Here is a 25,008-nt window from a genome sequence, read left to right as displayed (position 1 = left end):
TCACGGCGCATTGGGTGACTCTGCTGGCAGCTGGGAAGGATGCAGGACAAGGTGCAGTGGTGTTGGAGGTTGTTCCGCCACCACGCCTCCAAAATGCCACTACTGGTGATTCTGACACACCTCTCTCCTCCACCCCCTCCTCTTCTTCTTCCTCCATGGCCTCTTCCTGTGCTTTTTCCTCGGAACCAGTGGTGCTCCGTAGGCGTTCAAGGGGCTACGCAAGTACGCAGGCCAAAAGTTGCCATGCGGTGCTTGAGCTGATGTGCTTGGGGGACAGGAGCCACACTGGGGCAGAGATTCTGTCAGCTCTGCAGGGGCAGGTTCAGAGGTGGTTGACGCCACACCAAGTTAAGCCAGGAAGGGACAGGGACAACTGACCCATGTGCCCTGTTTGGCTCACGTCCTTAACTTGGTGGTGCAGCGGTTCTTGGGCAGGTACCCGGGCTTACAGGATGTCCTGAGGCAGGCCAGGACAGTCTGTGTACATTTCCGCCGGTCATATAATGCCAGTGCTTGGCTGGCTGACCTCCAAAAGGAATTTAACCTGCCCAAGAACTGCCTATAGTATGCCTGTAAAGTGGCGCGTGTTTCCCGTGCATGCGCCCGTTCTGTGACATGCCCACCAGGTGGAACTCAACGTTGGCCATGCTGCATCAGCTGCACATGCAGCAGAGGGCCATCAATGAGTACCTGTGTGACTATGGCACCAGGACAGGGTCAGGGGAGCTTGGTTTTTTTCCCCACGCCAGTGGGCCATGATCAGGGATGCATGCACTGTCCTGTCACCATTTGAGGAGGCCACGAGGATGGTGAGCAGTGACAGTGCATGCATAAGTGACACTGTCCCCCTTGTCCACCTGTTGGAGCACACGCTGCGTGGAATAATGGACAGGGCACTTGAGGCAGAACAGAGGCAGGAAGAAGAGAACTTCCTTAGCTCTCAAGGCCCCCTTTATCCATGCCCGCCGATCCCACAGGAAGAGGATGAGGAGGAGGAAGAGGATTGTGTCAGCATGGAGGTGGAGCCTGGTACTCAGCATCAGCCTAAGTCTTTAAGGGTTTATTTACAGTCCCAAGAAACCCATGAACTTGTACGTGGCTGGGAGGAGGTGGCTGCGGATCATGTCGTCCTTAGTGACCCAGAGGACTCTGGACCGAATACCTCAGCAAACCTACGCTGCATGGCCTCCCTGATCCTGCAAAGCCTGCTGAAGGATCCTTGTATTCGTGGTATCAAGGAGAGGGATCGTTACTGGCTGGCAACCCTCCTTGATCCATGTTACAAGAGTAAGGTTGCAGACCTTATCTTGCCGTTGCAGAGGGAGCAGAGGATGAAACATCTTCGGGAGGCCTTGCAGAAAGGTCTGTGCAATGCGTTCCCAGAGACTGGGAGGTTACAAACTCCTGTTCCTGGACAACATGTTGCTGAGGCTTCGGTCAGTCAAAGAAGGAGCGGTGGAGAAGGTGGCCGTCTGACCGATGCGTTCAGACAATTTTTTTAGTCCGCAGCCCCAAGGTATGATCGGTTCCAGCAACCATCGCCAGCGCCTGTTTTACATGGTGCAGGAATACCTAGGGGCAAGATCTGACTTGGACACCTTTCCCACCGAAAATCCTCTGGGTTACTGGGTCTTGAGGATCGCTGGTCAGAGCTTGCACAGTATGCAATTGAGCTACTGGCCTGTCCTGCATCCAGCGTTCTTTCGGAACGCACATTCAGTGCTGCTGGAGGCTTTGTAACCGATCACAGGGTGCGCCTGTCCACCGACTCGGTCGATCAACTGACCTTCATAAAAATGAATCAGTCTTGGATCACCACCAGAAACCAAGCACCTGATGCTGATGTAACCGAATACATTTTTTTGAAATGTCAGATCCCTTCAAGACTGCCTATGCTGATGCTGAGTGACTATCCTGTTATGCTGAGTGACTATCCTCTTCCTCCTCATTGATCACCACCACCAAAGGCCCAATTTTTCTGCCCCTGTTCAACAGGTGCGTGTAATTACATTTCTTGATCTAATATTTCACAGCAGGGCCCGTTCCTGTGCCCACCAAGAGTAACTGTGAGGACTTACAGTGTTGTGGCACCAGCACCACCAAAGGCCCAGTTTTTCTTTCCCTGTTCAACAGGTGCATGTAATTACAATTCTTGATCTAATATTTCACAGCAGGACACGTTCCTGCGCCTACCAAGAGTAACTGTGAGGGCTTACAGTGCTGTGGCAACACCAACACCTAAGGCTCCAATTTCTGCAGAGTATATTGGGCAGGCCCCTACTTTCAAACATTCAACTTACAAACGACTCCTACTTGCAAACGGAAGGAGACAACAGGAAGTGAGATGAAATCTACCCCTAGGAAGGGAAATTCTCTCCTGTAAGAGTTAATATGGGGAAAACGTTTCTCCTTTCCACTGATGCTTTATCATCAATCCTTGTTTCACTAAAAACTCCAAATTTTCTAAAAACATTTGTCATTGGGACAGAAAGTGAGGTGAAATCTTCTGAAGACTAGCACAGACAGCAAAACAAATGTCACAGGGGTGATAACCCTTCCCTATGTTTTCCAAAAAGCTTAAAAATAGATTTTTTGAATGTACCAGGTCAAAATTACAAACAGATTCTACTTAACAACAAACCTACAGTCCCTGTCTTGTTTGCACCGCCTGTATACATTTGTTCAGAGTATATAGGGCCAGGGGACCCCACGCCTTTCCTTTTTTTTTATTTGGGTGCGGGGTCCCCCTTAATATCCATACAAGACCCAAAGGGTCTGGTAATGGACTAGGGGGGGTACCCATGCTGTTTGTCTCACTGATTTTCATCCACATTGTCGGGACCCGACATTACATTAAATCCACAAGCAGTTTTAAATGACTTTTATTCCTTTAAAAATTTAATTTTGTGCAGGGACTGTTCTAAGCACAGGAAACACGCGCCACTTTACAGGCATACTATAGACACCCCCCAGGTACGATATTTAAAGGAATATTTCACTTTTTTTTTTTTCACTTTAAGCATCATTAAAATCACTGCTCCCGAAAAAACGGCCGTTTTAAAAACTTTTTTTTGCATTGATACATGTCCCCTGGGGCAGGACCCGGGTCCCCAAACCCTTTTTAGGACAATACCATGCAAATTAGCCTTTAAAATTAGCACTTTTGATTTTGAACGTTCGAGTCCCATAGACTTCAATGGGGTTCTAACGTTCGTGCGAATTTTCGGTCCGTTCGCAGGTTCTGGTGCGAACCGAACCGGGGGGTGTTCAACTCATCCCTATTCACCATATGGACCACAAGTTGCAAGGTATACACCACACATGGTGTCCGGTCCATGTCAATCTGTTGGTACCTAATAAGTGGAACACAGCCAAATAAGCATAAATAATAGAAAAGGTTACTGTGCCATTCTATTATTTTAACACTTAACATCCTATGGGAATACTTTTACACAAGGCTACAAATAAAGTGGAAAAAAACAAAGATGCACCCATAGAGTAGAGCAGATAGCGCCCCCATATCAATCATCTCATATCCATGTGATAATTGACTGGTGTCAACCATGTCATCAACTAAAAGAATAATAAAAATGGCTCACCGCAGATCATCAATTTCGGACTCAGCCTCAGAGTCACTTTCCATCATGGGGAGTCTTCCTCACTAGAGCTGGGTGGTTCTTCTGCTGCTGCTGCAGTTTGTTTAACCACTTCAACCCCGTAAGAATTGACCCCCTTCCTGACCAGAGCACTTTTTGCGATATGGCACTGCGTTGCTTTAATTGACAATTGCGCAGTCGTGCGATGTTGCACCCAAACAAAATTGACGTCTTTTTTTTCCCACAAATAGAGCTTTCTTTTGGTGGTATTTGATCACCTCTGCGATTTTTTTTTTTTTGCAATATAAACAAAGAAAGAGCGACAATTTTGAAAAAAAAGCAATATTTTTTACATTTTGCTGTAATAAATATCCCCAAAAAATATATAAATTTTTTTTTTTTTCCCAAGTTTAGGTCGATATGTATTCGCCTACATATTTTTGGTAAAAAAAAAAAAAAATTGCAATAAGCGTATATTGATTGGTTTGCGCAAAAGTTATAGCATCTACAAAATAAGGGATAGATTTATGGCATTTTATTATTATTTTTTTTTTATTAGTAATGGCGGTGATCTGTAATTTTTATCGTGACTGCGGCATTATGGCGGACACATCGGACACTTTTGACACTATTTTGGGGCCATTGTCATTTATACAGCGATCAGTGCTATAAAGAATGCACTGATTACTGTGTAAATAACACTGGCAGGGAAGGGGTTAAACACTAAGGGGCGATCAAGGGGTTAAGTGTGTCCTAGGGAGTGATTCTAACTGAGGTGTGGATGTGCCACCATTGACATGACAGCAATTACTGCTCCTGATGACAGGGAGCAGTAGATCTCTAACATGTCACTAGGCAGAATAGGGAAATGCCTTGTTTACATAGGCATCTCCCCGTTCTGCTGCTCCGTGACACGATCGCGGGACACAGGCGGACATCGAGTCCGCGGGTCCCGCGGGCATGGTCATGGAGCATGCGGCAGGCGTGCACGTGCCCACAATGCCGCGTCTTAAAGGGGACATACCTGTACACCCATTTGCGCAGCCGTGCCATTGTGCCCACGTACAGTGGGGACGGAAAGTATTCAGACCCCCTTAAATTTTTCACTCTTTGTTATATTGCAGCCATTTGCTAATATCATTTAATTTCATTTTTTTCCTCATTAATGTACACACAGCACCCAATATTGACAGAAAAACACAGAATTGTTGACATTTTTGCAGATTTATTAAAAAAGAAAAACTGAAATATTACATGGTCCTAAGTATTCAGACCCTTTGCTGTGACACTCATATAATTAACTCAGGTGCTGTCCATTTCTTCTGATCATCCTTGAGATGGTTCTACTCCTTCATTTGAGTCCAGCTGTGTTTGATTATACTGACTGGACTTGATTAGGAAAGCCACGCACCTGTCTATATGAGACTTTACAGCTCACAGTGCATATCAGAGCAAATGAGAATCATGAGGTCAAAGGAACTGCCTGAAGAGGAATAGGAGAGCACAAGTGTGGCATCATTAACTTAAGGGATAAATATCCAGTTCCCCGCCATTTCGTAGAAGCACATCAAGGAAACCCTGCAGGGATGAGGGTATTTGGAATCGAGTCAATCGGGGGTGAGCTCGACTCAGGGAGGAAACACCAGAAGCTATGCAAGCGCGAGGCCTACTGGATTTTCACCCTTGGGAGTCTCGCTCCCGGAGGTCTAAATGAAGACCTCGAGATACATAAAATAGTGTGATAGGTATATAAGGCTTTCCTTCCCCCCCCCGCCTGGTTTTTACACATATGTGCGTTATGTATATGTGTGTTATATTTTCCACACATTTTTATCATTATTATTTTTATTATATTTTTTAATTTTTTTATCCATACTAGTATTTATCCATTTATCCATCTTTTATTAATATATATTCATTCTTATATAGCATCTATTATGCATCTATTATGTTGCATCTATTCACATCATCATTTTAATATTCAGCACATTCGGTATATACTGGTTGTGCAGTTTTATTCATGGTTTCATATTCCTGTTCATAGATTGTTTATTTATCTATCTCAGTACACTGCGTGCATAGGTATGTGCGCACATGTACTCGTGTGTGCATGTATGTATGTGTATGGATGTATGTGTGTGTGTATATGTGTATGCGTATATATGTGTACATACATGCATTCTCTAACAGTTTATCAATTGAGATCTTTTTTCGTTTGCTGAACAAAGGTTTCTCTGTAGGGTTGGTAATGTATTGGGTGCATGTGCATATATTTACAGATACACACATCCATTGGAATATACGTGCTGGCAGTTATTCTATTTGGGAACCTTTGATTTTATTCATTTTTTTCATTTTTTTCTTTTGGAATGTTATTGTATACCATCCGTAATGATATCGCTGCGCTCATCTAATATGTATTACCTATATACTTTTATTTGTAATCTGAGTGCAGGTCGCCATCTCTTACCCACCTACATATGTCACCTGGTATGCACACGCGACATATGCATGCACACACATGTGTGTGTGTGTTTGTATTTATATGTGTTTACATGTGGGTGTGCATGCCTTGTTGGCTATTTAGCCACATAATCCAGCGATCACTCATTATGATTTTCCTTTTGTGAACATGTATACATGCATCATTTGTGTGGGACTGCAGGTGTTAACAAGTACATGAATGGTATTAACAAACTAGACACATATATTTTTGTCCCAAGTCCTCTAATCTGGCGAACCTCGGTACATGTCTGCGTTTAGCCTCTATAGTTTGCCTCCCTTTACATGGCTGCAGGCAAATTCTGTTGTAAGACACACCTCCAGCGTGACGGCGGGCATGCGGGAGGTGATGCAGAGGTTTCACTTCCGCCCCCTGGACCGCAAGACATTATAATGAATGGGGCATGCATTCCAGCCGCCGCCCATAGCCTTACAGTGTCCTTAGAGCGACAGCGGGTGTGCGGGAAGTGATACAGTGTTTTCACTTCCGTCACTTCCGCCCCCTGGATCGCATAACACTATAACGAACATGGCGTGCATTCCAACTGCCGCCCATAGCCCTACAGCATGGTTTAGGTAAGATATCCTTACATCTACACATTTTGGTTGTTCCCTATGACATCCGGTATATATTGGCTATAGTGCAGATTTATTTACATGGTCTGATGGCTACTGTTATTCCTATTCTCAATATACATTATGTTTTATTTTGTTCATGTCAGTGGCCGCACCTATGGGTCTTTAAAAGTTTAGCTTGTTAACTATTCTATGTGCCGCACCACATTCTATACGCACCTGCACCTCTGCTATTATGACATATCCATGTCTTTTTTTTGCCACGTCAGCGAGGAAGTTTTACCACGGGAATAAGTTTTTCAAATAGGTGATATTCAAAAATATTTCCCTCTTATCATCACATCATTGTGGCTTTAAGTCTGCTTCATTGCTTAAGTCGTCTTGTTACAAGAAGGATAACACACAACAATATAATTCAAACTGTTTACTATTACTTCCTTCCTGGCTTACTCCCCCCCTCCCCTCCCCCCCCTCCCGAGACCGAACCTCATCCCTCCCCAGTCTTCCTCTCTATCTTCCCATTTGCTCACCCTAACCACCCCCACTTCCATTTGCATCTTGAGCTGTGGCGAGATCTACCTTCTCCTTTACTCTAGGCTGTCCACATCTCGACCGCTCTTGAAGATTTTTTGAATTTTTCCCATACTCCCCACTTTATCTTGTAGGCCTCCATTTTTATCCCTTCACTGAACCTCAGGTACTCTAATTCCTGTATCTCGTTTATTTTATCAAACCATTCCCTCATGGTTGGTCTTTCTTTCCTTTTCCAATTCTTAGGAATTAGGCTCTTAGCTGTGTCTATAAGTTGGGGCAGAAGTGTTCTAAGATATGTTTTCGTGGGCATATCACTCAGATGAAATAAAAATATCCCAGGATCTTTTGGCAAGTCAAACTGTGTGATTTCCTTAATATATTTTCTAACCTCCTCCCAAAAGATTCCCATTTCTGGACATAGCCACCAAATATGGGCCATCGTCCCTATTTCAGTACATCCCCTCCAGCAAAGCTGTGATTTTTCCCCTTGGAGTTTATGTACCCGATCCGGAGTCAGGTACATTCTTGTCAGACATTTGAAGTTTAGTTCTAACATGTTGCTGTTAACCGATGTGGCAGAGACTCTCTTCAGTATCATAGATACTTCTTCAGTCTCTGACATATCCATGTCTTGTGCACTTGTGCTCCCCATACATTTCTGTTTGATTGTATATGTGTACACAAATGGTTTCTATGGTGCTGTGTCAGGGTCCGCCCTCTAGACCGCCCATCTTATGGGAGTGACAACTGAGTCAGTCTGGGTTGTGTTTCCTTGATGAGCACATACATTTAAGTGGCCGTAAGAGATATACACTGTTAGGCTCTGAAGAAGAAGGTACCTCCCTCGAAACGCGTCAGCCAGCAGCTGTCTGCACGCCTTGTCCTTAGGTCTGGAGACTGCAATCGGTTCACTCATCACCATTACCTCTTATGCGTGATTTCCATCTACCCTTGTGAGTAGTTTTGTTTTTTTATGTGTTCTTTTGTAATAAACTTTTTTAAGGATAATGCACAAGGCCGGTGCGCCCTTTCTTTTCTGTTTTTTAACTGCCTGAAGAGCTCAGAGACAGAATTGTGGCAAGGCACAGATCTGGCCAAGTTACAAAAAAATTTCTGCTGCACTTAAGGTTTCTAAGAGCACAGTGGCCTCCATAATCCTTAAATGGAAGATGTTTGGGACGACCAGAACCCTTCCTAGAGCTATCAGGGGAGAAGAGCCTTGGTGAGAGAGGTAAAGAAGAACCCAAAGATCACTGTGGCTGAGCTCCAGAGATGCAGTCGGGAGATGGGAGAAAGTTGTAGAAAGTCAACCAACACTGCAGCCCTGCACCAGTCAGGGCTTTATGGCAGAGTGGCCCAACGGAAGCCTCTTCTCAGTGCAAGACAAATGAATGCCCGCATGGAGTTTGCTAAAAAAAAAAAAAAAACACCTGAAGGACTCCAAGATGGTGAGAAATAAGATTTTCTGGTCTGATGAGAGCAAGATAGAACTTTTTGGCCTTAATTCTAAGCAGTATTTGTGGAGAAAACCAGGCACTGCTCATCACCTGTCCAATACAGTCCCAACAGTGAAGCATGGTGGTGGCAGCATCATGCTGTGGGGGTGTTTTTTCTGCTGCAGGGACAGGACGACTGGTTGCAATTGAGGGAAAGATAAATGCGGCCAAGTACAGGGATATCCTGGACGAAAACCTTCTCCAGAGTGCTCAGGACCTCAGACTGGGCCGAAGGTTTACCTTCCAACAAGACAATGACCCTAAGCACACAGCTAAAATAAGGAAGGAGTGGCTTCACAACAACTTCGTGACTGTTCTTGAATGGCCCAGCCAGAGTCCTGACTTAAACCCAATTGAGCATCTCTGGAGAGACCTAAAAATGGCTGTCCACCAACGTCTACCATCCAACCTGACAGAACTGGAGAGGATCTGCAAGGAGGAATGGCAGAGGATCCCCAAATCCAGGTGTGAAAGACTTGTTGCATCTTTCCCAAAAAGACTCATGGCTCTATTTTACTGTTGTCTGTGTTTCTACTAAATACTGAGCAAAGGGTCTGAATACTAGAGCCATGTGATATTTCAGTTTTTCTTTTTTAATAAATCTGCAAAAATGTCAACAATTCTGTGATTTTCTGTCAATATGGGGTGCTGTGTGTACATTAATGAGGAAAAAAATTAACTTAAATGATTTTAGCAAATGGCTGCAATATAACAAAGAGTGAAAAATGTAAGGGGGTCTGAATACTTTCCGTACCCACTGTATATCGTCGTACACTGGTCGGCAAGCGGTTAAAATACTGCAACCATATTGCTCCCGTTGTCTGTTATCACTGTAAGGATCTTCCTCTTTGGTTTGTCCCACTCTTGCAAGCATTTGTCCACACATGATTTGATTGACTGTGCAGTGTGTGGGTGGGCTACTTATTCAAGGGCCAACAATGTGTTCAGGTTTATGCTGTTCAACACAAAAGTAGTGAGTCTTTTTTTTGGTCCACAAATCAGTGCAAATAGATACTCTCCGGACAGCAGCCAGTCTCTTTTTGAATTTTTATTTTTAATCCTCATACTGTTTGTTAATCAGATTGCTTATTTTAGTTTTCTTTGGAACAGTCAGCTTCCTGTCTACTGTCTCCATCATGCTAACAAAGTCCATATCTTCAATTGTTCTGACTGGTAATCTGGTGCACTCAATCCATCTTGCAATGGCCTCCTCCCTTGCCTGTTGTTCCTTATGCCGCGTACACACGGTTGGACTTTTCGTCTACAAAAGTCCGACAGCCTGTCCGACAGACTTCCTGCGGACTTTCGGCGGACTTGCAGCAGACTTTCTAACGAACGGACTTGCCTACACACGACCACACAAAAGTCCGACGGATTCGTACGTGATGACGTACACCGGACTAAAATAAGGAAGTTCATAGCCAGTAGCCAATAGCTGCCCTAGCATGGGTTTTTGTCCGTCGGACTAGCACACAGACGAGCGGATTTCGGGGTCCGTCGTAGTTACGACATAAAGATTTGAAGCATGTTTCAAATCTAAAGTCCGTCGGATTTGAGGCTGAAAAAGTCTGCTGAAAGTCCGGAGAAGCCCACACACGATCGGATTACCAGCCAGCTTTAGTCCGTCGGCGTCCGTTGGACTTTTGTAGACGAAAAGTCCGACCGTGTGTACGCGGCATTAGAGTCAATTTTTTTTTTTAAAGCACCTAAAAGAGCAGTTCAAATAGTTTGCTGTGGTGCACTGGCTTGACCCATCATTTGAGGTTTTCTGTATCTGTGAGGTTGAAATACGAGGAAAAGGGAGTGCGCATGCGCGAGAGCTCCGAGATGGGCGCCTGAGCCCGGAACTCAGCACCTCACCGATCCAGGAGCGCCCACGCCCTTCCCGACCACGCTCCAGCGCCATCTGAACGGCATTTGTGCCCTCACAAACCAGAGAACACCCCTGCATGCGCAAACCCGGAGCCAGGCGAAATCTGGACCCGGAATTCGCCGCCTCCATACATCCCGGGTGTACCAAGATGATCGTTGTGCCTGCTGCGGCCTCACAGCTCCATGCCTCCCTAGCAGAAGGAACCCCAGAACTCAGGCAAGTGCTGGCCCCTACCCTATTGCACTTCACCCCTGGGTCTAATACCACAGGATTGCAAGCTCGGACTCCCTCACTGGCCTCCACAGAGTCCCTGCTCAGCCACGCATTTGGGGATCAGGCCTTCTCCCCAGCAGGGCTGGTGGCACCTGCCTCTGCTGACTCTTTCCCCATGGCCCTCCTACCCAAACCACTCAGTTTTTAGTGGAAGATCTCTTTCTTAAATTCTCCACTCTCCTAGAAAGGGGCCTAGACGCCATGACGGCTAAAATAACAGGAGAAATTAATGCAGACCTCCAGAATATCAGCTCCAGGATGGATGCCATTGAAGGCAAGCTGGATCAGACTGCAGCTGTCTCTCATCAGAACTCTGACCTAATCCAAACCCCTCAAGACCAACTGGACACTGCATTCTCACGCATAGACGATTTGGAAAACAGATCCAGGAGGTTCAATTTTCAGATCAGAGGACTGCCGGAAACAATTCTCGATGTCACAGCAGCTACGCAGGACTTAATGAAGTCGCTGATCCCAAACATTCAGCCACCACGCTTGGAACTGAACAGGGTGCATAGGGCCCTGGGTCCCCCCATAAAGGACGGCTCCCCCAGGGACATCATTGCCAAAGCTCATTACTATGCCGTCAAGGAAGCTGTCATGAAAAAGGCCCTCCCCCAGGTCTCCTGTCAAGGTCACCCAGTGCAAATCTTTGCGGATCTCTCCCCTTCCACCATCCAGCGAAGAAGAACCCTGAAACCGCTCTTGTCTGCCATGACCCAGAGGGACATCAAGTATAGATGGGCCTTCCCATTCGCTGTGAAATTCTCCCACAAGGGTCAGAGCCACTCCTTCTCCAGTTTCGCAATGGGAAAAAAGCTCCTGCTCAACCTGAAGATAATCTCTCAGGAGATGGAAATGGAAGCATCCTCCCCCTCGACTGGATCCAACAAGCGTCCTCCTCCGGTCAGCTCGCCAAATCCCCTTTGGAACAAGAACAAGTCCAGAATATCATCCCACAATGGTCCTCCGTGATCGCAAGATCACACGGCAATCTGTGTCCCATGTAATCACTTGCTTCCGCATTTGATTATTCCTCTAATTGCTGAGACTGGTTCCCTCTCATTTCCTGGGTGTTGTTTAGTCCGATGTTCTCCCTCTACTCAGGGGAAAGTTTGGTTCTCAATGACGCTTATTTAGTCACCCTGTTGACTGTGTTTTTTTTTTTTATATATATATATATTTTTTTTTTTCTCTCTCTTTATTTTTTATGAGAAGTGGTTCCCCCATAACTCCTGTATCCACTTGGGTTCTCAGGAAATAGTTGTATTGTTTAGGTAATTCAACACCACTTGGGAATCACCCTAGCGATGGTTGGCGACCCTGCGGTCCCGCCTCCCCTCCTTGTCCCATGGGGGTGTGGGGGGGCTTTCATGTTGGAAAGACTTTGGGGTTTGGAAAATCCTTTTATAAGTTACATATGTTACAACCTGTAGTATATTTGTTGGTCTATGTTACAGTGGGCACCCAATCACCATAGGTTGTAGGGCATCCCTGATTCGGGGCGGACTGCATGTGCCCCCTCCTATCCCTTCGAAGGCTGTGGGTATCCAGGGGACAGGACATTCAACCGATTGGTTGGTGAATTTGACCTTATACCATCTCACGTTTCACAGTGAGATGACACACGGGGTCTTTTCTCTTCCCCAGGTTCTAGGTAGCCTCGGGAGGGAAAAATTTTCCTCTGCTCTCTTTTCTTTCTTCTTTCCTCTCTTTCCCTCTTTTCCTATGGAGCATAACTTAATCATTTTATCCATTTCAGACGAATTCCTCAGTGGCCCGAGGCAGACTGAGACTCCTCTTGGTAGCCGAACAATATGCCCCTTCCCAGCATGGTGCCGGAAGACACCCGTGCAGGTAAGTGACGGTAGATTCAATAGCGCACCTCCACCCGGGTCTCATGGCTGACCACACACACAACACCCTACGGGTCGCCACCCATAATGTCCAGGGCTTAAATTCCCCCCTTAAATGTAGGAAGGTATTTAACACTTACAAATCCTCAAAACTAGATATTATCATGCTGCAGGAAACTCATTTCCCAGCTAGGTACTGCCCCAAGTTCCTTCACTCCCACTTCCCAAATTTTTATTTAGCCAGTGCAGAAAATAAGACCAAGGGGGTGGCCATTGTGTTTGCTAAAACATGTAACTTTAGTTGGATCTCAGACACTAAAGATCCGGGAGGCAGGTTCATCATGGTAAAGGGAACAATAGACGGGCAGCTTTATTCTCTGGTTTCCTATTACACCCCCTACACCCTTTTGCCATCGCTAGAGGGCACAGTCATTTTTGGAGGAGACTCCAATGCTGCTTTCGATCAGGGGCTTGACAGGTCTAGAACCCCCACCGCCCAACTTACCCACCCAACCAAAGAAAGGCTTAAGATAGCTAGACTTGTCCATGCCCAAGGCATGGCGGATGTCTGGAGTGAGTTGAACCCCACCACCGGGACTTTACCCACTTTTCCCATCCTCATAATTCATACGCCAGGATAGATCACCTCTTAGTTTGAACGCATTCCATTCCACTTATAAAGTCCCATATCAAGGACACAATTCTGTCCGATCACTCAATAGTTGTCATGGCAATACAATCCCATCACTATAGAATGGGTCGGGGATAGTGGAGACGAGTCCATTCTCTCTGATCCTGTCCGTGTCACGATGCTAGACAAATCTCTGAAGGAATATTTCCTCTTTAACAATACTGAGGAAATCTTGGCTGAAACGCTGTGGGCAGCCCACAAGGCCTTTATCAGAGGGGAGATCATCAGAATGGCATGTCAGATTAAGAGGGAAAGAGAAGCTGACATAAAGCGCTTAGAGGACGAGTACTCAAAACTTTGGGCTCTTCACAAATCAAACCCCTCCCCTTCCACGATATCCCAACTTGACAAGGCCGGGTTGGAGCCCAGCCTAGCCCTGACAGCTACAGCGGAAAAACAAATCCATTGGAACAAAAAAAAGGTTATACCCAAGGGGACAGGATGGGCTCCATGCTGGCCTCTAAATTAACACCTCAAATTAAGTCCTATATAATGCCAAAAAGAATTCCGGGTCAAGGCACCACGGCTAACCCCTCCAAAATCCTGGAAGCATTCCATGTCATTTATGACAACCTTTACTCTCCATGCACGCCCCTCACTGATGCTTCATTAGGCACATTTTTAGACGGCCTCCCTATCCCGTCGCTCTCAGCAGTACACAAAGAAAGCCTAGAAGCCCCATTCACAGAAGGTGAGGTGCTGGGAGTCATAAAAGCCTTGAAGACTGGCTCTGCCCCTGGCCCTGATGGTCTGTCAAATCCCTATTACAAAGCATTCTCCAACACCTTAGTCCCACACCTAATGAAATTCTTCAATACAAAAACAAAGGGGGACCCACTTGATCCACAACTTAATACCACGTACATTGCAGTGATACCTAAGCTGGACAAGAATCCAGAAGAAGTAAGAAACTATCGCCCAATATCGCTTAACAACTGCGATGTCAAGCTTCTAACCAAAATTCTTGCTAATCGTATAGCTTCCTTTATCAACACATATATAAACAAGGATCAAGTGGGCTTCATCCTAGGCAGACAAGGTCCAGATCAGATAAGGCGGGCTATAGATGTGGTATCCATTCTCCAAACTAATTGGGAGGGGGGCCCTAAACAATCAGGGATGCTCCTGTCATTGGACCTGCAAAAGGCCTTCAACTAGGTCTCATGGCCCTATATTTTTGCCATATTGGAAGTTGGGGCTTTGGCCAGCGATTCATGGGACTGAAGCAGGCACTATACTCCAATCCCACAGCCCGTATACGGGTCCAAGGCTACTATTCCAAGCCTATAATGATAAAAAAGGGGACTAGACAAGGATACCCACTCTCGCCGCTCATATTCGCGAAAGCAATAGAAACGCTCGCCATAGCGATTTGCCAAAACCCGAACATTAGGGGTGTATCATTCGACTCCCAAACTCACAAAGTGGCCTCTTCGCGGACGACGTTCTGCTCTTCCTAACCTCATTCATAACTTCTATTCCCAACTTATGCCAAACCTTGGATGCCTTTGCTAGGATATCAGGCTTACAAGTGAACTATTCCAAATCCCAGGCACTAAACCTACACCTTCCCTACAAACCGACATTGTGGACATCTTACGAAAGTCCTTCAAATTCAAATGGAGCTACTCCTCCATTAGATATTTGGGAATTAATTTAACAGCTAAGATTGAAACCCTGTATAATCATAACTATCCCCCCATGTACCACAAGCTAGAAGTGGACCTATGTACCTGGTCTCAAAACAACATGTCTTGGCTGGAGAGGGTGAATTTGATTAAAATGACGCTACTCCCAAGATTATTATATCTTTTCCACTCTCTACCCATCCCCATCAGGAGGGACCATATTAAAGCTTTCCAAAGCAAACTTCTGAAGTTCACTTGGGGCAAGGCGGGCTATAGAATCCCCCAAAGAGCCCTATACACACATAGGAAAAAAGGAGGCCTGGGACTGCCCCACCTCTACAAATATTATCAGGCTGCCAGATTAGCCCAATTGTCAATAGTTTACTCTAGGTTTGAGAAACCTGATTGGGTTCAGATAGAAAAACATGCGGTCCCTAACTTCACTTTAGACTTCTTGCTTTGGAGTCCTACGAAAAACAGACCCCCAATGCTCGCATCTACTCTGTCCCACTCCTTTGCTGTCTGGGACTCCCTACGCTCATCGCAGACTCTAGTCTCAGCCTATAAACCCCTGACTCATCTATATAATTACCCAGACTTCCCACCCGGAAAAAATGTCTTGGCCTTTAAGTGGTGGGTGGACAAAGGACTCTATAGGATAGGCCATTTCCTCACTGCTGTAGGCCCCTTCACCCTAAAGCACTGCATCAAAAAGCCTGACCTTCCCAACTCTGAACAATATAGGTTTGGCCAAATATCCCATTTTTTTACCATCTCTATGTAAAGATAAACTTCTCCCTCCAAAATTTACTGACTATGAATTGTGGTGCAGTCAAGCCATAGATCAGAAGGGGGGGATCTCGGTAATCTACTATCCGATCTCCAATTCCAATGGAAGCTGGAGAGCTGGCAGAGAGCCTGTTTCAAATCCTTCAAAGGTATCCTTAACACCACCCTGATAGAAGCCAGCCTGAAAGTGATCTCCAGATGGTACTACACTCCTTCCAGACTGGCTTCTATTTTGCCCGCAGTGGATCCTCTGTGTTTCAGGGGCTGTCAACTCACAGGCACGATGTCTTGGTGGGAATGCCCCAGAATATGTTCTTTTTGGAAAAAAATATTCAACATAATAGACAAGCTAATGGAGACTCGGATTCACAGGACTCCTATGGTGGCCCCCCTAAATGCCTCGATCCCACGGATCTCCAAATCTCCTAGTAAACTGGTACACTTTGTGCTACTAGGGGCTAAACTCACGATTGCCAGGGCCTGGAAACAGCCGGGAATTTCTCTCCTAGCGGCAAAAAGGAAAATATCCTGGATAATGTCCCAGGAAAAGCTATCCAGTATTGTGCAGGATACAGCCATAAAATTTGAGACTACCTGTGAACCGTGGGCTCGACTGGTGGGCATTCCCATTGGCCCCTCTAATAGGTCAATATAAAATGCTCTCAGAATGATTAGTGATGCTCCTCCCCTTTCCCTCCTCTCCACCCCTTTCTTTCCTCTCCTTTTCCTTTTTCTTGGTCCACTCTGGACCTTGGTTTTAATTATACTTACTCAGCGTCTTTGTTAGCCTAGACGTGAATTTGAACAGTTAGCTGAGTGCTGAGGGAAGGGTAAAGAGTTGTAAATCCTCAGATTTTTTAGCTCTCTGTTCTATATGCCCTGACGTATCACCGTTCTGTATTAGGAGAGCTTGGACTGTTGATGTTGATCGGGGGCTTCCCCTTCCGGCACAGTATGTTCCAGTTAGGGGTGCCGGGAGGTGAGAGACCCTATGTCAACCAGGCTGAGTTATTCTTTAGCTTATCCGACGGTCGGAGTTCTCCTATGGCATGTCATGGATCGGGGGTTCCTGATAATGGCAGCTCTCTATCTACAGCTAACCTATGTTTGTTTCATATTTCATCTGTTGCTAAATTTTCTCTTATATATGACAAAATATATGTATGTATTTCGAATGTGCTATCTTCAAAATAAAAATCTTTTGAAATAAATAAATAGAAGGAAAAATTCAAGTTATTCTGATTTTACATTCTCTCCCACCCCACACAGTCAGCTCCAAGTTGTCTTTCTATATTATACTACATGTATGGCCCTTCCCAGGGCCGGCCTTAGGCCTTTAGGCGCCCTGTGCAGTGCAAAAATTGACAGTCCCCCTGCCCCTCCCAGTGACCACATCCTTCTACATATATTTTGGTGAGATTATGATAATTGAATTCAGGGAAATCAGCAGCTGATATAGATATTATGAAATCAGTCACTCCCATTAATATTTAGTGACTAAGTACGCAACATGGACAGACAATGGACAAACAAACAGCTATTACATCAGAATAACAAAAGGTATGAAATCTGACTGCAAGAAAGTTTGTTAAAAAATCCCTGCAATGTACAAAGATAAGACTGTTTCCAACAAAAGTTATGCAGTGGAATAACATCCTTACAGTATGTCTCCAACTTACAAGCCAACTTCAATGCACTATGTAATTGGGCAACTGTGTGGCAAATAAGGTTTAAGGTTGATAAATGTAAAGTTATGCACTTGGGGGCTAAAAACATGTATGCATCATACACACTAGGAAAAGACCTGGGGGAGTCAATGGTGGAAAAGGATCTGGGGGTTTTGGTAGATCATAAGCTTAATAATGGCATGCAATGCCAAGCTGTGGCTTCCAAAGCGAGCAAAATTCTTTCTTGTATTAAAAGAGATATGGACAGCAGAGACTCTCTGGAATAGACTCCCTAAAGAGCTGGTTCTGGCCAGCTCAGTAGATTGTTTAAAAAAAATGCTTGGGCTATTTCCTAAATTTACATAATATAACTGCATACTAATATTTATAGGTAAAGTTGATCCAGAGAATATTAGATTGCCTCTTGGGGATATGGCAGAATTTTTTCCCCTGCTGGAGCAAATTGGATCATGCTTTATTGGGGTTATTTGCCTTCCTCTGGACCAACTGTGGATATAGGATTGTGTATACGGGATTGTATAATTTTTTTCCCTTCTATTGGTTGAACTGGATGGACTTTTCAACCAGACTATCTGTGTAACTATGTAACCTGCTATTTATGCATTGCAGCAGCATAGTTAGCTTCTTGCCTGCAGTTCAGCTTTCAAGGCAAACTGAACTAAACAGTACTGTATATCTCTTAGTTGAGCAAGTCCTAGTAGGTTATTGATATAAAATAATCACTAATCGATAATAGAATATTTGTATGTCTACTAATATCTCTGCGCACACATCTTTGTCGGACCAATCTTGGTTTAAAGTAATTGTAAAGTCTGTTTTTTTTTTCCTATAAAAATAGCAAACATGTTATACTTACCTGCCCTGTTGCAGTGGAGTTGCACAGAGCAGCCCAGATCCTCCTCTTCTCAGGTCCCTCTTCTGCGCCTCCTGTTCAGTGCCCCTACAGCAAGCAGCTTGCTATATGGTGGCACCCGAGCCGAACTGCAGCTCCGTGTATCCATTCAGACACGGAGCCCCGACTCGGCCCTGTCCTCTCTCTCCCCTGATTGGCTAGCTGACTTTAATTGACAGCAGCGGGAGCCAATGGCACCGATGCTGTGTCTCAGCCAATCAGGAAGGAGAATCGCGAGCATTTGTGGACATCGCTGGACAGAGAGGGACCTCAGGTAAGTATTAGGTGGGCTAAGAGGGGCTGCTGCAGACATAAGGCTTTTTATCTTAATGCATAGAATGCATTAAGATAAAAAACCTTCTGCCTTTACAACCCCTTTAAATTGATTTTTCTAAAAAAAATCCTGGACAGTTATTACTGGACCCCTAAAGTAGGCTGGCACCAGGAGATTTCTGCAGGAATAATCCGGCTGGAACCATTATGCATGTTTATGAGAAACCACCCGGCAGCCAGATCTTTTGACCAATATGCCAGGTCTATGGCTACCTTCACCAGGGGAGAAAGTTCAGCATGAATGAAATATGAATACTGAGCCTTCTCTACTCTGTTATGTGTATGAGCTTCATGAATCAGTATGGCTTCTCTCAGAAAATCTACTTTCAAAATAACTCCATGAAAGGCCATACCTTTGCTAATTTGTAACCCAGGTTACCCTGCGTGTTATCTCTGTACAAATATTAAAGCATTTACTGAATAGAATCACGTAAGGAAGGCCTCTACTTCCTCTTAGACTTCTAATATCAGAGGAGGTCAGATTTTTTTTTCCTTATCAGGTCACATTAGGTGACCAGAGATCTTGCAAGGCTGTTTGGAGATCTGCTGTGCTTTCTGTCAGTTAATGAATTTGTAAATGTTACTTTGGACCTCTTTTTACAATTTCCCTACTAACACAAAGCAAAAAATTTAAATCACCAGTGGAGTGGACGTACCCCTTTTGTTCTTCTTTATTAATCAACACTGCATGTGCAAAGTGGCCGATCTATATCTTTAATAGAAACTTATGTAGGACTTTTCTCAGCCCTTGCAATGTCTTCCTTAATGCATTACCCCAGCTGCTATAGTATCCCAGGTATTAAAGTAGAACTGAAGGCAAAACTTTTTTTTTTCCATTTTGGATGGAGTAAGGGAGGATTTTAACCCCTGTAATTTTTTTGCCCTTAGTCATAATTTAGGGGTCTATTGATTGCACAAATGTCAGAAGCATTCCTGCAAGTTGATCAAAATGTCACAGTATTTCAATCCCTGTATCGTAAACTCCATCTAGCGGCCAAAATATGGTATAGTTTTCTGAAATACCTCAATGAGAAAAATTTACAGCATTTTGGCCAATGGATGGACCTGATTATACAGAAATGTTGGTGATATTTCAGCTTGCATGAAGGCTTTTGAAATCTGTTCAACAAATGTTTTATAAATAAATCCCTAAGAGTTGGATGGGTCCCCTTGTCATTGGATATCTTGTACAGTAGACCAGAATGGGGGGGGGGGGGAGACCAGTATGTCCCCCGAGGTAAATGATCCCACAGGTTATTATAAGATGTTCATTAAAAAGGCTGTCATACTATAGAAGGTCAAACATGAAAAAATGGGGCACTGGATTCAGATTTTCTAAGAGTGACTGGGATTGCCACTGGGCACACTGGCTCCAGTTCAACAGCACTCTACAAAACGGGGGGACCATCCCCAGGATCAGGGAAAGGACCAAGCGTTGACAATCCACACACAAAACATACAATCCAATGAGTGGAAAAGAACCCAAGGTAATTTGATGAATAAAAGGATTCATAGTAGCATAAATCCAATGCGTTTCAGGGGCCAAACTTGCTCCCCATTCATCAGGGCTACAAAACAAGTACAAATACAAAGTAGGTAAGTCTAAAAGTAAAAGGTCATAAGTATAAAAATGAATATACAAGTAAAAATAATGAATATAAAAGTCAAAGGGTATATACCCATTTGCATATAATATCTAATTCCAGAAAAAGCAGACACAAAGATAATAATATCTTACATGCAGATACAGAAGTCAAATCTCTCTCCAGAGGCAAACAGGGCTGTTTTTGTTTTAGCATTTATACGTCTAAATATGGGGAGATTTACTAAAACTGGAGCACGCAGAATCTGGTGCAGTTGTGCATAGTAACCATTCACCTTCTAACTTCAGCTTGTTCATTTAACCACTTCAGCCCCAGAAGATTTGGCTGCTCAATGACCAGGCCATTTTTTGCGATATGGCACTGCGTCGCTTTAATTGACAATTGCACGGTGGTGCGACCCTGTACCCCAATTTTTTTTTCCCCACAAATAGAGCTTTTTTTTGGTGGTATTTGATCATCTCTGTGGTTTTTGTTTTTGCACTATAAAGAAAAAAAGAACGACAATTTTGAAAAAAACACAATATTTTGTACATTTTGCTGTAATAAATAGCCCCAATTTTTTTTTAAAAAAAGCAATTTTTTTCCTCAGTTTAGGCCGCGACATATTCTTCTACATATTTTTGGTAATAAGAATCTCAAAAAGCGTATATTGATTGGTTTGCGCAAAAGTTGTAGCATCTACAAAATAGGGGATAGATTTATGGCATTTTTATTATTATTTTTTTTTTTTACTAGTAATGGCGGCAATCTGCGATTTTACATTCTGAGACTGCGACATTATGGCAGACACATCAGACACTTTTGACACTTTTTTGGTCGATTGACAATTATACAGTGATCAGTGCTATAAAAATGCACTGATTACTGTATAAATGTCACTGGCAGGGAAGGGGTTAACACTAGGGGGCGATCAAGAGGTTAACTGTGTTCCCTATGTGTTTGTTCTAACTGTGGGGGATGGGACTGACTATAGGAGATGAGAGATTGTGGTTCCCAGCTCGCAGGAGCTCCGGCAAGCAACCTGGGAAGAGGAGGATCCGGGCTGCTCTGTGCAAAATCATTACACAGAGCAGGTAAGTATGATATGTTTGTTATTTTCAAAGAAGACTTTAGTATCACTTTAAGCTTTGACAATAAAGCCTGAAAGCTGATTGGTTACCATGCACAGCTGCATCAGATTCTGAGTGCACCAGTTTTAGTAAATCCCCCCTATGTGTTACAATTAGGGATTATCCAAAGGTTTGGTCCAAACCCCAAGTTTGGACCAAACTTTGGCTGCTCAAGCATTCAGACGAATGCCCAAACTTTAGCCTTTTCAGCCCTCTGATTGGCAGGAGCAGTGCATCATATATATAACCGATTCCCTCTAACACCGGTTCCTAAGGAAGCCACGGGAGTTGCACCTGTGATGTCTCTAGGAACTACTGACATCATAGGGAATCCCCACCTGTTTTAAGCAAAGGGGCTGGGATAGCAGTGACATCACTGCCCAAATATGGCCCTTATATAGCCAATGACAGCTTATGAACCTGTCATTCGGCTACATGTACTGTCAGAAGTGGTCACATGCTCCGGGTCACCAGTTTTTTTTTCTCTTGATGAGTCGGCGGGCAGTTGGTAGAGGGCATCATGTTGATGATGAATTTACAACGAGGGACATTTTTTTTGAAGGGGGGGCAGTAGCTGGGGCCTCTCTTATTTTTAAAGGAGGCTTTCAGATTCCAATAAGCCACCCTGACCACAGACCCCCATAACCACAGGCTCAGGTTGTGAGTAAGAGGGCCTTGTCCTCGTCAACATGGGGGTGAGGTAATACTGAGAGCATGTTGCCTGATATTGTTCAGGGGGCAGGGCACACACTAACCCCCTCTTTCCTGGCCAGCCAGGCTGCATGCTTGGATTAAGAGTCTGGTATGGATTTTTAGGGGGGACCTCTTGCATTTTTCTTTGTTTGTTATTTGTGTGGAGTTCCCCATAAAATATGTACTAGACTCAAAGACCAGACTCAAAGGTATAGTTTTCCGAAATACCTCAGTGAGAAAACTGTACAGCATTTGGGCCACTACATGGAGTTGATGACACAGGAATCAATCTCTTAGAAAAAACACGGTGACATTTTGAGTAGTTTGTATGAATGCTTCTGACATTTGTGCAACAACTGTGGGCTTTCCTGGGCCAAAAAATAGTGAGTTGAAACCTTGATATCACAATCAGCTTTCTGATATCATTCCAAGCAAATGCCACTAGACTCTGACCTCAGAGGATGGGATGGTGTAAATGACCCTCAGTGTGAATGCAATGTTAATATTAGGTATGCCATGGTGCAGAATAGTGTTGTATATGAGCAGGCCATGTACTCTCAGACACTGTTGCTTACTTTAAGCATTTGTTACCCCAACACTTCATATTCGTGATATGTGCATGCTGTACCATGTACTTGTATGAGAAAGTATCCTCTTCTCTTTGTATTGCTTCCTTTGGATGTGAAATCCCTGGTGTTCCTGCCAGCCCCTCTGCTTTCCCATTAACCGCTTAACAACCGGCCCATAGCCAAATGACGGCTACAGGGCGGTTGTTTAACTCTGGGAGGACGTCCAGGGACGTCCTCCCAGAATTCTGCTCTCGCGCGCCCCCTAGGGCGCGCACTCGAGAGCATACGTGACCGCCGGGTCCGGCGCATCACAGATCCCGGTAAATGGCCGCTGATCGCGGCCGTTTACCATGTGATCGCTCCGTCAAATGACGGAGCGATCACATGTAAACAAACCGGCGTCATCTGATGACGCCGGTTCCCCTCCTCCCCTCTGTGTACAGATCGGTACACTGTGAGCGGAGAGGGGGATGGATGGATGGCTGCAGCGTTGTGGGCTGCATGTGTAGTGCCCACAGCGCTGCACAGAGACATCCAGCCATCCATCCATGCTCAGCCATCCCCACTACTATGCATGCCCTGCAATGCCCTCTGCAATGCCCCACAGTACTCTGGTATGCCCCTGCAATACTCTGCCATACCCTGCAATACCCCTGCAATACTCTGCCATACCCTGGAATACCCCGCAATACTCTGCCATACCCTGCAATACTCTGCCATACCCTGCAATACCCCTGCAATACTCTGCCATACCCTGCAATACCCCGCAATACTCTGCCATACCCTGCAATACCCCGCCATACTCCGCAATACCCTGCCATACTCCGCAATACTCTGCCATACCCTGGAATACCCCGTAATACTCTGCCATACCCTGGAATACCCCGCAATACTCTGCCATACCCTGGAATACCCCGCAATACTCTGCCATACCCTGGAATACCCCGCAATACTCTGCCATACCCTGGAATACCCCGCAATACTCTGCCATACCCTGGAATACCCCGCAATACTCTGCCATACCCCGCAATACTCTGCCATACCCTGCAATACCCCGCAATATCCCGCAATACTCTGCCATACCCCGCGATACCCAGCCATACTCAGTGATACCCAGCCATACTCTGCAATACTCAGTGATACCCAGCCATACTCTGCAAAACTCAGTAATACCCAGCCATACTCTGCAATACTCAGTGATACCCAGCCATACTCTGCAATACTCAGTGATACCCAGCCATACTCTGCAATACTCAGTGATACCCAGCCATACTCTGCAATACTCAGTGATACCCAGCCATACTCTGCAAAACTCAGTGATACCCAGCCATACTCTGCAATACTCAGTGATACCCAGCCATACTCTGCAAAACTCAGTGATACCCAGCCATACTCTGCAATACTCAGTGATACCCAGCCATACTCTGCAATACTCAGTGATACCCAGCCATACTCTGCCATACTCTGCCATACCCAGCCATGCTCTGCAATACCCCGCAAAAATCTGCAATACTCTGCCATAACCTGCAATACTCTGCAATACCCCGCAATACCCAGCCATACTCTGCAATACTCGGTGATACCCAGTCATACTCTGCCATACCCAGTCATACTCGGCGATACCCAGTCATACTCGGCGATACTCTGCAATACCCAGCCATGCTCAGCCATACTCGGCCATGCTCAGCCATACTTGGCCATGCTCAGCCATACCCAGCCATGCTCAGCCATACCCAGCCATGCTCAGCCATACTCTGCCTCTGTATGTGGCCAGGCTGTGGAAGTCTCACACATGTGGTATCGCCATACTCAGGAGGAGTAGGAGAATCTATTTTGGGGTGTCATTTTTGATATGTACATGCTATGTGTTATAAATATTGTATAAATGGACAACTTTGTGTTAAAAAAAAAAAAAAAGCGTTTTAACCACTTCCGGCCTTCCGTCATACGACGTCCTTGACTTTGTGCGGGGATATCTGAATGATGGGTGCAGCTACAGGCATCATTCAGATATCATCTTTTTCAGCCGGCGATTCCCTACACCATAAGAATGATCATAGCGGCTGTTACACTGCTTGATCGTTCTTACGGGAGGCGAGAGGGGACGTCCCCCCCTCCCGCCGCCCTCCGGTGCTTCTACTGACTCACCGCTACGATCGAAGCCAGAGGTGAGATTTGGGGTCTTATTGACCCCATATCTCACTGTAAAGAGGACCTGTCATGCCATATTCCTATTACAAGGGATGTTTACATTCCTTGTAATAGGAATAAAAGTGATCCAAAATTTTTTTTTTGGGAAAAAAGTG

General features: G+C 45.0%; 1 long non-coding RNA gene across 1 annotated transcript in view; it reads left to right on the top strand.

The window, feature by feature from the left end:
• Window positions 1–6,478: 6,478 nt before the first annotated feature.
• LOC141110904 (uncharacterized) overlaps window positions 6,479–25,008 on the top strand; it is an 89,485-nt gene continuing 70,955 nt past the window's right edge. Inside the window, exons 1-2 of the long non-coding RNA XR_012236349.1 lie at window positions 6,479–6,674; window positions 12,613–12,707. This is a non-coding gene — a long non-coding RNA (uncharacterized lncRNA). The remainder of the gene's footprint in view (window positions 6,675–12,612; window positions 12,708–25,008) is intronic.

Source organism: Aquarana catesbeiana, linkage group LG10 (assembly GCF_042186555.1).
Source record: "Aquarana catesbeiana isolate 2022-GZ linkage group LG10, ASM4218655v1, whole genome shotgun sequence".
NCBI classification, from domain to species: Eukaryota; Metazoa; Chordata; class Amphibia; order Anura; family Ranidae; genus Aquarana; species Aquarana catesbeiana.
The sequence above is the reverse complement of the archived record's forward strand: the minus strand, read 5'-3'. Positions and strand labels throughout refer to the sequence as shown.